General features: G+C 48.5%; 1 long non-coding RNA gene across 1 annotated transcript in view; it reads left to right on the forward strand.

Annotated features, from left to right (window-relative positions):
• LOC109281398 (uncharacterized) overlaps positions 1-8,041 on the forward strand; it is a 140,056-nt gene extending 132,015 nt beyond the window's left edge. Inside the window, exon 6 of the long non-coding RNA XR_009459749.1 lies at positions 5,145-8,041. This is a non-coding gene — a long non-coding RNA (uncharacterized LOC109281398). The remainder of the gene's footprint in view (positions 1-5,144) is intronic.
• Positions 8,042-14,130: the final 6,089 nt, after the last annotated feature.

Raw genomic sequence — 14,130 nt, forward strand, 5'->3', positions numbered from 1 at the left:
CTGAAGGCTACAGAATGCATGCATGCAATTGGGCAGCTGAAAATCCTGGGTGCGAAGTCTGGGAGGAGGCAGGAGAGAGCGTCTGAGGAGAGGAGCTGGGAACTGCTGCCAGAGGAATTGCTTCAGGGAAGGTTTCCAGAAGAATTGCTCTGGAGGGGGCTGCCAGAAGGGTTTGCTGCAGATTGAACTGCTTCTAGGAGAGCTGAGGCTAAGAGTGAAGGAGCTGTAAGCTATTGAGTACCCAGGACCACCTGGTATCCTTTGCTTATGGAGCAGGGTTGTGCAAGCTCCCCTCCGCTTTAAGTTCCCAAGGTGTAGGGACCCACTGGGAGGGAATCAGGGAAAGGGGGCAGCTAAGGGAAGTTCTCTGGGAGAATGAAGGGAAGTAAAAGGAAACTGTGGCTTTCTGGAAGCTCCAGCAGAAACCTCAATAAAGTACAGCAGGGAAGGGGCACTCGAGGTGCCAAACACAGAGGACCTAGTGTGGGGGTGGGCCCTGGGGAAGGGGAAGTGTTTCGGGACATGGTGGTTTTTGCAAGTACCAAGGGAAGACTGGGTAGAGGAAAGAAACCCAAGTCCCCAAAACAGCTGCACCTGAGGTCCTGACAAACAACTTCAGCTACAGACCACATGAGGCATTGCAACACTTTTTCTGAGGCACAGCAAGCACAGCTCCACCTGGCATTGAACAGTAGCCATTACGTAGTGGATTACTTTGCTGCTGGCAAAGTGGCTCTGTGGAGTCTTTGTTGATTAGGTGTATGTATATGTCTGTTATAAGTTGCTCGAGTGTTAAAGCTCTTAACATTGTTTTCCTATGTAATAAGTACTTTCTTTTATTTGTTAGTGTAGATTATTATTGAGTCTATTGGAAAATTGTTTGTTATTTCTGTGATGTTGAACCTGTGAATTTTTCAGCACCTTGTAAATAACAAAGCCTTGTAAACAGTTATTCAGTGTGTGATCTGGTCAGTGCAGGGAAAAATACATGAGAGCGCTCCACTGAGTGGTGGATCCCAGCCCATAGATGAGAGTTGACAGAGGGCTATTGGTACCCCAGGATCCTGGAAATTTGGACCTGGCCGCAGGTAGCACCACCACCAGCGTTACATAAGCTATGAGCAGAAATACTAGAACTACAAAATGGAAATCCTGTTCATGGCATTGGGAACATTGACCAAAAACAGAAACACAAATCAATCTGTAATATCTTTCCCATGGCTAGGATGAAAATTGTTCATTCTGACTTGGAATAATAAGTCTACATGCTCAGTGGGTAATCTATTGAAGCCACAGTGACTAATGCTAATTCAGCCTCCACAAATGCAGAGCTCTTCTGACAGTGAGCAGGTGTGGTCAGTCTTAACTGAATTTACAGAATTTAGTTAAGAATTTAAAGTGTGGAACTCTCAACCCAATAGCCTAGGAAGCCCCATCTACTTCTAAGATCCAATGTTCCTAACACAGTTAGTTTATGTACCCTAGTGACTAGGGCTTGTAGCCGGGGTGATGCTGCAAGCTGGAACCCAGAGACCACCCTCCCTAGGCCAGAAGTAATCTCACTGAGCCACACATTATCGGTTAGGTACTCTTCCCCATGGCACCACATTTCCCATACACCTCCTTAACAAGGCTGTCCATGAACTTCAAAAGCAGTATTGGAGAAAGCAGTAGATAATGTCTGTCCCATGGTGTGGTGGAACACTTTCCTAGGAAGTCAGAGAGACCTTGAAACTTGTGTGTAAGGGGGAACTAAATCCTAGGTAAATTTTTAGATGAGTTCCCCAGTTTTCTTCAGTCATCCATGCATGCAGGACTATGCATCCAAGAATAGAATTATTGTATGCGCCCAAACGATAAAATATAAAGTAACCAAAAAAAATTATGATAAGGAAGGACTACAATGCTGCCTCTTCACCATTTGGCATGGGTTAGAGCTGCTAGAGCAGGTTTAACCCATATCTCGTATTTCACAAAATGCCATAAACATCAGGAAATGGGCTAGGCAGGGCTAAGGAAGTCCTCCTTGTCCTTCTTGTTCGAGGTAGCTCACTGGGACTTGAACCTCAGGAACTGTGGGGGCAAAAGCAGGAGCTGGAGATGAGCCTAGACAAGTGTCAGAATTTAGCTTCTTGTTCTGAAGTGAGTCAAAAATCAGGTGATGAAACATGCTCAGTATCAGGCTATGTTGCTACTAGAATAAGCCCTATGACCACTTATGTATGGCAGGTGCATATGTGGTTATACATTATGCCCCAGAAGTAGTCAAAGTTTCAGTGTCTAGCAAAGAGGATGCATCAGTTGAAGTCCCCAGAGATGGCTTGGATTTGTTACTGTTTAATATCTTAATTAATCACTTGGAGGGAGGAAATGAGTGCACGCTTAGTAAATTTGCTAATGACACCGAGCTGGGCGGGTTAGAAACCACTTAGAGGACAGGACTAGGATTCAAAATTACTTTGATAAATTGGAGAAATGGTCAAAATTAATCAGATGCAATTCAATAAGGATAAGTGTCAAGTACTGTACTTAGAACACAGCAATAAAATGTATGAGTACAAATTGAAGAATGACTGCTTAGGATAATGTGCAAAAGAAAATTGGACCACAAACTGAATATGAAATGAACAACAATCTATTGGAATAGATTACCTAGAGAAATGGTGGTATGTCAATCCTGGCATTTGGAAGTTTTTAATAACAGGTGAAAAACCCTCGGGCCAAGATGGTTTACCTGGGATGATCCTGTCTTGATCAGTGGATTTCCTAAATGAGCTCATAAGGTTCTTTCCAATACTATATTCCTATAGTATTATTTTTCTATAGTGAGGGAGGACACTGGTCTTAAAGACAAGCATATTTGCATTCTGGTCTGTGTTTCCAGGTTATTTTTTTCCTCTTATGTTTTTAATCTATTTGAGTTTTGTTTCAATCCCATGAAATGACTATCCTGTCACAACAGCCAAATCTCCAATTTCTCTTATTAACACCAACTATATTTGGAATATTGTATTCATTCCTTTAATTTGCTCACTGATAAAAGTGACTGAAAGGTGAAATATTTGTGTAACGTACTTCTTTGTAATGGGAGTTATTGTCTTTGGAATGAGAAAACTGCTATCCCCTCCTCCCCTGCTATTTGGTACGTGTGGCAGGGCACTGTTGGTGACTCCCACTTTAAGATTGGAGCCAAGCAGCCAGCAGGTGCTTGATTGCGGTGGCCATTTTAGATCTCTGGCCGCCCATATAAACAGATCGATTTTCTGCTGGCAGTGAAGGCAGCAACATTGCCTAGCTGTGAGTCTCTGTAACATCCTAGAGGTAAGGGCAGGAACTGTAGAGAATGGATTGGAGGCTCCTGGTCCTGGGCATGACCTAAAATTGCACCCTGCTGGGAGTGGGTGGCCTGGTGGGGCTTTCAGTGGTATGGGCGCCCCCAGGAAATGCCAGGCCAATTGTCACCCTGGTGAAAGGCAGGTAGAGGTACCTTCACACTAGCCCCCACCTTTGGGTGGGTTAAGTAACACCGGAGGTAGTTAAGGACCAGGCACGGCTCTGGCCACCTGTTCCCTGTGGGGTGCGATACCATGAGAGACCCCAAGAAGGGAGAGTGGGGGCCAGGTACAGCTGTGGTTACCTGAGCCCTGTGTGGGGTGCAAGACCCTGAGATACACTGAGGAGGGAGAGTGGGGCCAGGCATGGCTATGAGTCCACCAATGAGTGAAGCCCTGTGGCCCCAGGTGAGGGGGGGGCAGGGAGGGGATGAGTAGCACCGAGTGAAGGGGATAAGAATGCCCTGGTGAGGGGTGGCTCCAGAAAGGGGCAGAGATGAAGAGCCCCAGTGGGGGGGGGGAAGGAAAACCAGAGGGCTGAGTACCCAGTATGTTGATGTATATAGAGTTGCCCCTGGAAGGGGCTAGAGCAAGCTTAGACTTGGTCGGGTAATTTGCTAGCCACTACCCTGGTGAGGGTTGCGGGAGAGGCCCAAAAGACAGTACGTCTGCCACCCAAGGGATGGACTAGGTAAGCCTATGGCCTACGGGGCCCACTCCAAGAGGGAGCAAGGCAGGATGAGTCGTTGATGTATGAAAGAGACCCTGTGAGAGAGGGTGGAGTGAGAGAGGCCCTAGTGAGAAGAGGGCAGTATGAATGTGTGTGTGACTGACACCTGATGGCGCGGCCTAAGTTTGGCCCAGCTGTAGGCCGGGAGTACTGTACACATCTGGTTGCCATTTGTGAGGCATGGGCTGCAGTGCAGGGTAGGTTCAGAGCAGCAGATACTGCCCCCTGGCATCGGGGCATAAAATGGGCACCTTCTGCCTTCATTAACAACTATTAATTAATTAAGAACAAGACATGGCAGTAGAGTTAGGTGGGTGGCATGTCCATTGGCAAGTGGAGAACCTAGCACTGTGGCTAGGTGGGGAGCCACACTTTGCCACAGTACATCATTCTTTCCTTAAAGCACTGACTTCAATTTGATTTGAGTCAGGCCTGAAACATCTTTCTCCTTCACAGAAAAGTTAGCCCAACTGAAGCCAATAAGAGGAACTTAAATTCTAAGATGGAAAGGTGGTAAAATATAAGATAGTATTTGGTAGAGGTTGAAGAGAACATTGGAAAGGTCCAGGAATGTCCAGCCAGGCCACATCATATCCAAGGTCCTTTAGGTCCAGAGTCTTGTCTCCAGGAATGGCTGGTATCACATACTCAAGTTATAGGTGTAAGCAGCACCCAGTAAAGATGGAATAGGCTCACTCACACATTAAGTCTAAATCTGAATTCTGATAGTTAAAGATTGCCTTAAGACATGAGGTATCATATTTAACATCCTTTTTACTTTATGTTACTTATAATAACTGTATATTCTTAATAGCCAAATGTTTATGGCCCTTGCTGGACACTTACGAAGCTGCTATGATTGAATCTCACATAAACAGAGAACAGGAAAATGGGCCTTATGATGAAAGGCTGAGAGCTATGGCACTCTTCAGCTTGGAAAAACACAGGCTTAGGGGGAACCTGGTGGCTGCCTATAAGTATATAAGGGGTGTACAACAGGATCTGGGGGAACACCTGTTCACCAGAGAGCCCCATGCGATGACAAGGTCAAACGGTCACAAACTTCTCCAATATAATTTCAGGCTGGACATAAGGAAGAACTTCTTTACGGTCCCAGCTCCCAAGACCTGGAACCTGGAACAGACTGCTGGCAGAGGTGGTGCAATTCCTTTAAGTGGATTCCTTTAAGAGTCAATTGAACCTTTATCGTGCTGGGATCCTGTGATACCAGCTGACTTCCTGCTTCTGGGCCAGGGGGCTGGACTCGGTGATCTTCCGAGGTCCCTTCCAGCCCTAATGTCTATGAAATTTATGAACGTTTTGGAACAACTCTTCAGATAGTTGAAGGCTATTATGAAATCCCCACCCCTCCACCCCACCTCCATCTTCTCTTCTCCAAACTAAATATGCCCAGTTCCCTCAGCCTCTCCTCATAAGTCATGTGCTCCAGCCCCCTAATCAGTTTATTGCCCTATATGGAGAACTCATTCTGTCAGACTTCACAAATTGTATAAATTCACTCCTCTAAAACCCAGGTAAAACCAAGTTGCCTCTTAAGTAAGAAAGAAGGTCACTAAAACTCCTTCAAGAAAATCAAAACAAGCAAACATCTGCTATTACTTCTAGGTTGTCAGTGACAGGTCATGGACAGTCAGTCCTGGGGGGCTATCAGGATTACCAGACCAAAATACCAACCAGAGTCAGAGAGGAAAAGCAAAATCCAGAGACCAGTCTCTTCAGAAAACCAGGAGATCACTAGGTAAGCAAGGCTACATGAAATCTAATCCAGAAAACCAGAGAATCAAGCAGAGAGCAGAGTCCACAATAAGCCATCTTAGGAAACCAGGAGAACAAATAGAGAGCAGACTTGACACGTGAGCTAGGTCAGGAAGTAGCCAGAGTTACCAGAGGCACAGTCTGAGGTCAGGAAAAAAAAATTATGAGGACCAGACTCTTCCTAGCCCTCTCCTTCAATTTATACAGAGGAAAGGTAGGACCATATGACAGGAGCCAACCATGTGGGTGTCAGGAAGTGGGCAGAGATTCTGGTACTGATGAAGGCTTTAGATAGGCCTCCTCCAACCTTCAGGCACAGCAACAGTGTGGTGTGTTGGGGTAAATAGATGTGCTAGTCAGGCCAGGCCTTGGGTTTTAGACTGCAGGCCTCACAGTTAGTTAAACTTCACAAATGTATGTAATAAAACAGTTCCAATATAAGTACCATGTAAAATTTAATAAAAATACCATAGGCTAGTTCCTAACTACACAGACTATCATGCCCTACTTTATTTCTAGGTAAATTGGTTGCAACCATAATTAAAATTGAATTATAAACCACCTAGATAAACTTGATATGAGAAGGATAAACCAACGTGGTTTCTGTAAAGGATATTTATGCCCTTCTAATCTATTAACATAGTAGATAAGAGAGAAGAGGTTCATATAATTTATTTTGACCTTTAAGAAGTCCTTCACAAGAGATTTTAAGAAAACTAAATATTCATGCTATGAAAGATAAAGTAATGCAATGGATTAGAAACTGGCTTAGATATGGAAAACAAAAATTAGGAATGGGCTGATCAAACTTTCAACATGACAAAGTTAACTGCTTGGAATCCCAATGTTGTGTAAAAAGGACTGCTGTTATCTAATATGCTCACTGCTTTAGGGAAAAAAAAAGAGGAAAGGGAATGTGATATTTTGTGTACTTGTCTGGGAAGATGATCTTCTTTCTCCATCAGGTGGGTTCCATCTCATCCTAGCAATCCTTCTTGGAACATCCCATGACCAAGGAAGCCAAAGCCATGCTGGTGATACCATATCCACAGTGTGACAGCTGTAGGGGTTGTAGGGCTTGCTACCACTGCCTTGAGTTCATTTTCCCACAGACGGTGATAGGGTGGACCTCAGCTTCAGATCACCACCTGGTCTGCCAGGAAGTTGGTCTTATGTTTCTTTCCTGCCACGACTTCGAAATTATATTCCCGGGAGGCACTGCTGGTGGTGATCCTGCCCAATCTCAATCCCTGTGTGATGGACTAGCCGATAATGATTTGTCCCAGGGGTTTTGAAAGTGCAAAAGATGATTGGAGGGCTTGGGATTCCCTTTCCTCGCCAATCAGGCCCCAGAAACTCACCCTCCATGTCCCCTGATTGGCCCCTTGGGTCACCTGGAGGGGGATAAAAGGGGCAGCTCAGCTGACTCAGGAAAGACCAGCAAGGGAACATGAGGAAAGCGTTTCAAAGAGCTGGCAAGAGATGGGCCAGCGGGGTGGGAGCTGTTGCCCCAGAAGCACCTGAAGGAGTGGGACCTGCAGGCAGCAGTTGCACCCTCAGCAGCGCAGCATGCAGCTGGCAGGAGAGGCTCCCACTGGGCTCCAGGATCCCCCTATGAGAGGTTGCAGCCAGCAGGAGAGGCTCCCGAGCTCCAGCAAGAAGATGAGCAGTGACCTGAGAGGCTCCTAGCTCTGCTTCCAGCTCCTCCAGCAAGAGACTAGGAAGCTTGATGTGAGGCAGGAGCTCCAGGAAGGTCAAAACCCCTAGCAGCTTGGAGCAGTACCAGCACTGGTGGTTGTGTGGTAGAGTTTCTACCTACTATGTGAGAGATTTTAAGTTCAAGTCATGCTGGGATGAACTGGGGTGAGTAAAGTGATAGGAAGAAATTCTTGTTGCAGTGGGAAAGGGGTCATTGTGTTTTTCCCCTCCTCACCCCTCCAGGTACCTAGGCCCTATATTCCTTGTTATTTACATTTTGTATTTTGTACATTTTATATTTTGCCAATCAGTATTGTTTGTTCTGCTGTTTATGTTTTATATTTTGTTAACCCTGTCTTTTGTCAACTGGATGAATGTGTACAATTGTAAGTGCCTAACCTTTATTGAATCCTGCCCCCTTGGGGCTTTGTAGTGTCCCCTATACCCTCTGGTTTATACCTGTTATGTTCCCACTACTGTTCCCTCATTAAAAGGTATATGGTTAAGTCCCCATTGGTGATCTGTCTCTGCTCTATAGGGGAAGGAGGGTCCCTACACCTCCCACAGCACTTGTGTACCTGCTCTGATCCCTTCAATTGGAGAGGGGGTACATCTTGGAGTACCGCCTGGGTTACACCTCTTTTCTTCTGTGGGGCTCCAAACCTTCCCTTTACCCCAGCCTAGCCTCTCCAGATGGTACTCAAAATCTTTCTGCAGCCAGGTTACAGTACTACCACTTTATTCTGTTGTTCAGCCTTCTACCACCAGGGTGACCTCTGGCTTTGGTTTGGTGCTCCCCTTCCAGGGCTGGTCTTTGCCTGTGCTCAAAATATCAAAGAAAAGGAAAAAAAAAACAAGAAAAACCACGCCTGCTCTCAGTCTCTCTGCCAGGCTCAGTCTATGTCCCCTTTCACCCGGGGTCAGGATCTCCAAAGCCCAATTGCAACAGCAAACAAATTGATTAGTCCAGTCACTGTTCTGCACAGGCCTGCCCGGATCCCTTGTGAACATTCACAGTCCCAATGGGATCTCTCCCATGTGCAGCAAGGCTCTAACCTGGAACAGCAGTTTCCTCAGGCTGCTCCTCTGGGTCCTCAGTTGATACTCCACTCCAGAGACTACCAAAGGCCATGTGTGTTCTCTCTCCCCAGATCCTCAGCTGATATTCTGCTCCAGAGATAATCAACCTATGTGTGTGCAGACCTCTGCCTGCCTCCTCCTCAGGGTTGCTCCCCCAGCCTTTCTCGGGCAAGTTTCACAACCCTTGCCTGCTGGGACGCTCTCTCCCTGTGGCCTGCTGGGAACTGACCCCCCTCTGCCCCTCTCCAGGGCTGGAAATACCTCTCAGCAGCCTCCTTCCTCCAATCCAGAGTGAGATACTACTCCGGAAGTGTGGTGAGTGTTTCTCTCCCCTTCTGGTCTCCAGGTGCAGCCCTGCCAGCCCTCCATGCTGTGAGTGTTGTTTGTTTTTACTCTCCATCTATTACTGCAGGCTTCTTTTCTTCTCCTGACCTCCCCTGCCTGGCATGTAAGACACCTTAGGGCTGTTGTTTATTCTCTCACTCCTTTACATACAGCTATACATCCATCTGCAGGATGTGTCCACTCCTGCCCAGACCCTTCCTCTTGACAAGTAGGATCAAGGAGAACACCACCTGAGCCCCATGTCCATCAGCATCTCAGGGTCACCCCTGGCAGTATCATTGGTGCACACATGGATAAGAATCATCAGGTAGTAGTCAAAGTGTCAGGCGTGTCTTGGTAATCCTTCTGTGACATCTCAGGCCTGGGCTCTGAGCAAGCAGCAGACCTCCCAAGACAATAGGTCAGGCCAGCAGATGGATGCCTCAGTTCCCCTGCAGCAGGAAGTCCCCAACCACCATGGCCTGTATTTTCCTCTTAGTGGCAGTTGTCTTGACCCTTCTGACCTTGGGAAGGCCTGGCCTGGCCTATTTTGCTGGCAGAACTTGCTTGTCCGCTGCTAGGGCTCCATATCTGTTCTCCAGGCAAACTGCTGCAGGTGGAAATGAAGACATCTTGTTGCTAGAGGTCAAAAGCTTTCAGCTTCCATCTTCGTGGTAGTCCATGCCCTCTTTCTCTAGCACCACATCTGACAGTACTTCCTCTGCAGACCTAGGTCTCCTCCAGCATTGAATGGATGAAATCCTTGTATCAAAAGATGGTACAGAGCCTTGGCGACTCCTTCTGTGGAAATCTTGCTTGTTCCCTGAAGGATGCCACCAGGAGGTACTGCTCAAGTCATAGGCACTCCCCCACCTGGCTGTCACTAGAAGGAACCCGGAAGGCACAATCTCCAGTACCCAACCAGGACCTGGGTGGAAGTTGACAGTAAGCAGTCCTGCCTGGACAGACACCTCACAGGTGCAAGTAGAGGAAGAGCTGGCAGTGGCAGTGGCTCTGGCATTGCAATGTCCTCCAGCCATCTCTCTGGATCTCTTAATCTGCCACCTATCTCTTCCTGCCCTTCTTTCCAAGCAGACTTTTCCTAGCAAACTCCCCTTTAAACTGGCCTGTTCACTGCTCTTAGGTCCTAAAAGGTTCCCTTTTCCTTGCTAACCTGCTTCCTCTCACCAAGCTTACAGTAAAGGAAGGAGAGAGAGTTTCTGAGCAAGCTTCCCAACAAACTCCCTACTTGATCTGCACTCTAGTTAAACAAGGGGCTTAAGTATAGATAAGGAGTCAGCAACCCCTGGCATGCATGCCGAGCAAGGCATGCAAGGCCACTTTCCTCAGCACACGTTGGGGACGAGGAGGCAGCAGCTGTTTGTAGAGTCCCAGCTGCAGCTGGTCTAGGCTTTTAGCAGCTGTTGCTAGCCACGGAGCCCGAGCTGCTCCCAACAGCTGGATGGGAGGATAGAAGCCCTGCTTCAAGCAGCCCATGCTCCATGGCTATCAGCAGCTACCCAGAACTGGGCCAGCTGAAAACACCTGCTGCCTCCTGGCCCCGGCCCCGGCCCCAGCCCTGGTTGCGTCCAAGCTCTGGGGAGGCAGCAGATACCAGCAATGGTCCCCACTGTGCTGCCCTCGCCACTGCTTCTGCAGAGCAGTATTGGAACCTGGCGTGGCAGAACACAGTGGGGGGCACAAAACGATGCCTGCTCCAACTCCCCGCTGCCCTGGCCTCACTTCCCCTGCAGGCGGGGGCAGCAGCAAGGGGCACAGCCCTGAATGCTGCTCACACTGCTCCCATGCACATAGGGGAAGTATGACCACGCAGCGTGGAGCTTATAGCAGCAGGCAGCTTTCTGCGCTCCCCACACTGTGCCCTGCCACATTGGGTTCCAATGCTGCTCTGCAGAAGCAGCGGCAAGGGCAGCACAGCAGGGAGCATGGGCAGTATCTGCTGCCTCCCGGGACACAGGGCAGCAGGGCTGGGGGGCAGGGGCTTTGGGTGGGGGCAAAGGGCAGCAGGACTGGGGGGCAGGGGCACAAGCAGGGGCTGGGTCTGGGAGGCAGCTGGGGTGGGGCTGAGGTGGAGAGGCAGCAGTTATTTGCACCTGGCCCAGGTTCTAGGTAGCTGCTGATAGCCACGGAGCCTGGGCTGGGGAGGGGGCAAGGGGCATGAGGGGGCTGGAGGGCAGGTAGGGGGCAAGGGACATGAGCAGGGCTGCAGGGCAGGTGCTTTGGGTGGGGGGCAAGGGGCAGCAGGGCTGGGTGGCAGGGGTTTGGGTGGGGGCAAGGGGCAGCAGAGCTGAAGGGCAGGGGGTTTGGGTGGGGGGCAAGGGGCAGCAAAGGTAGTTGGCAAGGGCTTTGTGTGGGAGGCAAGGGGCATAAGCAGGGCTGGGGGGCAGGGCCTTTGGGTGGGTGTCATGAGGCAGCAGGGCTGAGGGGCAGGGGCACAAACAGGGCATCCTGCCATGAACCACCTGCCCTTGTTTTGTTTTTCTGGCATGCTGGCACTCTGGCGTCTTCCAAGGTAGGCATTGTGGGTTATTTTGGCACTCCAGCCAAAAAACGTTGCCTATCCCGGTTCAGATCCTGCTGCTGAATTTCAACTACTTGTGCTAAATATATGTAATTAGTTGCTCTTAAAGAGCTTACTGCAAAGGTTCACTTCAAAAGAGAGGGACTGTAAACAGACCTGTGAACTGCTTGTAAACTGCCTTGACTTCTTGGTCACTCAGGGAGGTCTCCTTTTATACCATTCTGGGCTTGGACTGGTTCTGCCCCCTTGCTAGGGTTTTTGTCAGAGACAGGCAGCAATCACTCAGAATCACTCGGCTAGCAGCACTCCCAGTTGCTCAAAACACATGCCCAAAACACACAGCACACCAAATGAACACTCAGCAAACCAAACTCAGACAGCCCCAACTCATTTACCTTGCAGGAGCAGGATCTGGTGCCTGGCTCCTCTTCCCCTTTCTCCTCTTGTTCCCAGCAAACTTCCCAGTTTACTGGTTCCATGCAGGTAGTGATTCTATTTCTCTTGCAATGTAGATGTGTAAATTGGCACACATAAGTTAAGTGCATGCAGTAGACTTAACACTGCCTGAATGTATCCACGTATGTGCACCCACTGTGGATTAGGCCTGTGCGAATAGGCAGCTATTCAATCCGGCTTCAGATCTGGCCACTTCAGATGCCAATGATCTGATCTGAAGCTCCAGACTGGGTTTCTGCTTCAATCCAGCTGAAGCAGCTCTGAAGCTTCGAAGCTGCCTCGGAGATCTGGCCATAGGGTATAATGGGGAATCAGTGAAATATCTATAACTTTGGATTTTTTTGTCTGATTTAGATGAAACTTGCAGGAATGGTAGCCCCTACTAAGAGTATAAAGCCTACCAAGTTTCAAGAAGATTGGTGCAGGGGTTCAGGGGGATCTGCACCCCAAATCTGTCACCAGGATCCCTTGACACACAAGGTCTCCTGTCTGCCCAAAGCAAGGATTCAGGATGTAATAGAGATGATCCAGGCCATTATTGGGCTCACTGATTACTACCCCATGGTACTAATTCATGTGGGCACTAATGATGCAGCCAGGAGAAGCCCAGATCATCTGATGAAGGACTACCATGCTCTGGGGGGCAAGCTGAAGGAGACAGGGGCACAGGTGGTGTTCTCATCTGTCTTTCCATTGAGTGGATGTGGACAATGCCATGAGACCTGCATCAGAGAGATCAACTTGCATCTTCAAGAATGGTGTCTCGAGGCGGGCTTCAGCTTCTTGGACCATGACCCATACTTCAAGACAAGAGACATGCTCGGATGGGATGGGCTTCACCTCTCCCCCAAAGGTAAGCATGTGTTCTCTTTCAGGTTGGCTGATCTCCTCCAGTGGGCTTTAAACTAGGCTTATTGGGGAAAGGGGAGGATGAGGTTGGAGGGAGTCTCGGAACACCGAACTAAGTGTCGCCCACAAGAACAGCCCAGCTAAGACTGATGACGAGCACAAGAAATACCCAGGTAAGAGACAGGGGCCTGGATAGTTCTGGGATTAGAGGGGCAGTGCATACACCTTCAGGAGGACTTAAATGCCTATACACTAATGCTTATAGTATGGGGAACAAGCAGAAGGACCTTGCCCTCCTGCTAGCAAACACAAACCCAAACATAGTGGGGCTCACCAAAACGTGGTGGGATCCAACGCATGACTGAACGCATGAACATCAAGGGCTATAGGCTGTACTGGAGGGATAGAACATGGAGGAAAGGCAGCAGTGTGGCACTCTACGTCAAAGAACAATTCACATCCTCAGTGAGTATGATGATGATCTGCTCAGTCCCTTCTGACCCTACCAACTATGAAGCTATGAAAGCAAAACTGATGTTATATGTCAGTGTTACACCACAGGGGGGGTGAAAACTGCAGAGGTGGTGGCCCCTGTTGAGGCCACGAAGCCTGACAAATTTCAAGAAGATTGGTGCAGGGGTTCAGGGGGAACTGCACCTCAAATTCCTGAAAGCAAAATTCATGTCATGTGTATGTGTTACACCACAGGGGGGTGAAAACTGCAGGGGTAGTAGCCCCTCATGAGGCCACAAAGCTTGTCAAGTTTCAAGAAGATTGGTGCAGGGTTTTGGGGGGAACTGCACCTCAAGCTGCTGACAGGCAAAACTTGTGACATAGATGACCCGGTGTGTGCAAAGGTGCAGTGGGCTGAAAACTGCAGGGGTGGTGGCCCCTCAGGCCATGAAGCCTGTCAAGTTTCAAGGAGATAGGTACAGGGGTTTGCGGGGAACTGCACCTCAAGCTACAGACAAGCAAGCTTCTTCTTGAAGCTTGGTAGGCTTCATGCTCTCGGCAGAGGCTACCACCCCTGCAAGTTTCATCCAACTCAGACAAAAAACAACAAAGTTATATATATTTAATTGATTTCCCCATTATACTCTATGACCGAATCACCGAATCGGCTCTGAACTTTTCCGAAGTGATTCGGAAGCTCCGAATCGATTCAGAAAACCTAAAGCTTCCAGCAATTCAATTCGGATTCATAGATTTCATCTCTGAATCCAAATCATGATCTGAAGTTTTGCACAGCCCTACTGTGGATGTGTATTGGTGTCTCTATCTCAAAAGGGTAGGTGGCTATGAGTAGCAGATTAGAGGGAGAAGGACCCTCCCTAGTTTTAGCT

Source organism: Alligator mississippiensis, chromosome 2 (assembly GCF_030867095.1).
Source record: "Alligator mississippiensis isolate rAllMis1 chromosome 2, rAllMis1, whole genome shotgun sequence".
Classification (NCBI taxonomy): domain Eukaryota; kingdom Metazoa; phylum Chordata; order Crocodylia; family Alligatoridae; genus Alligator; species Alligator mississippiensis.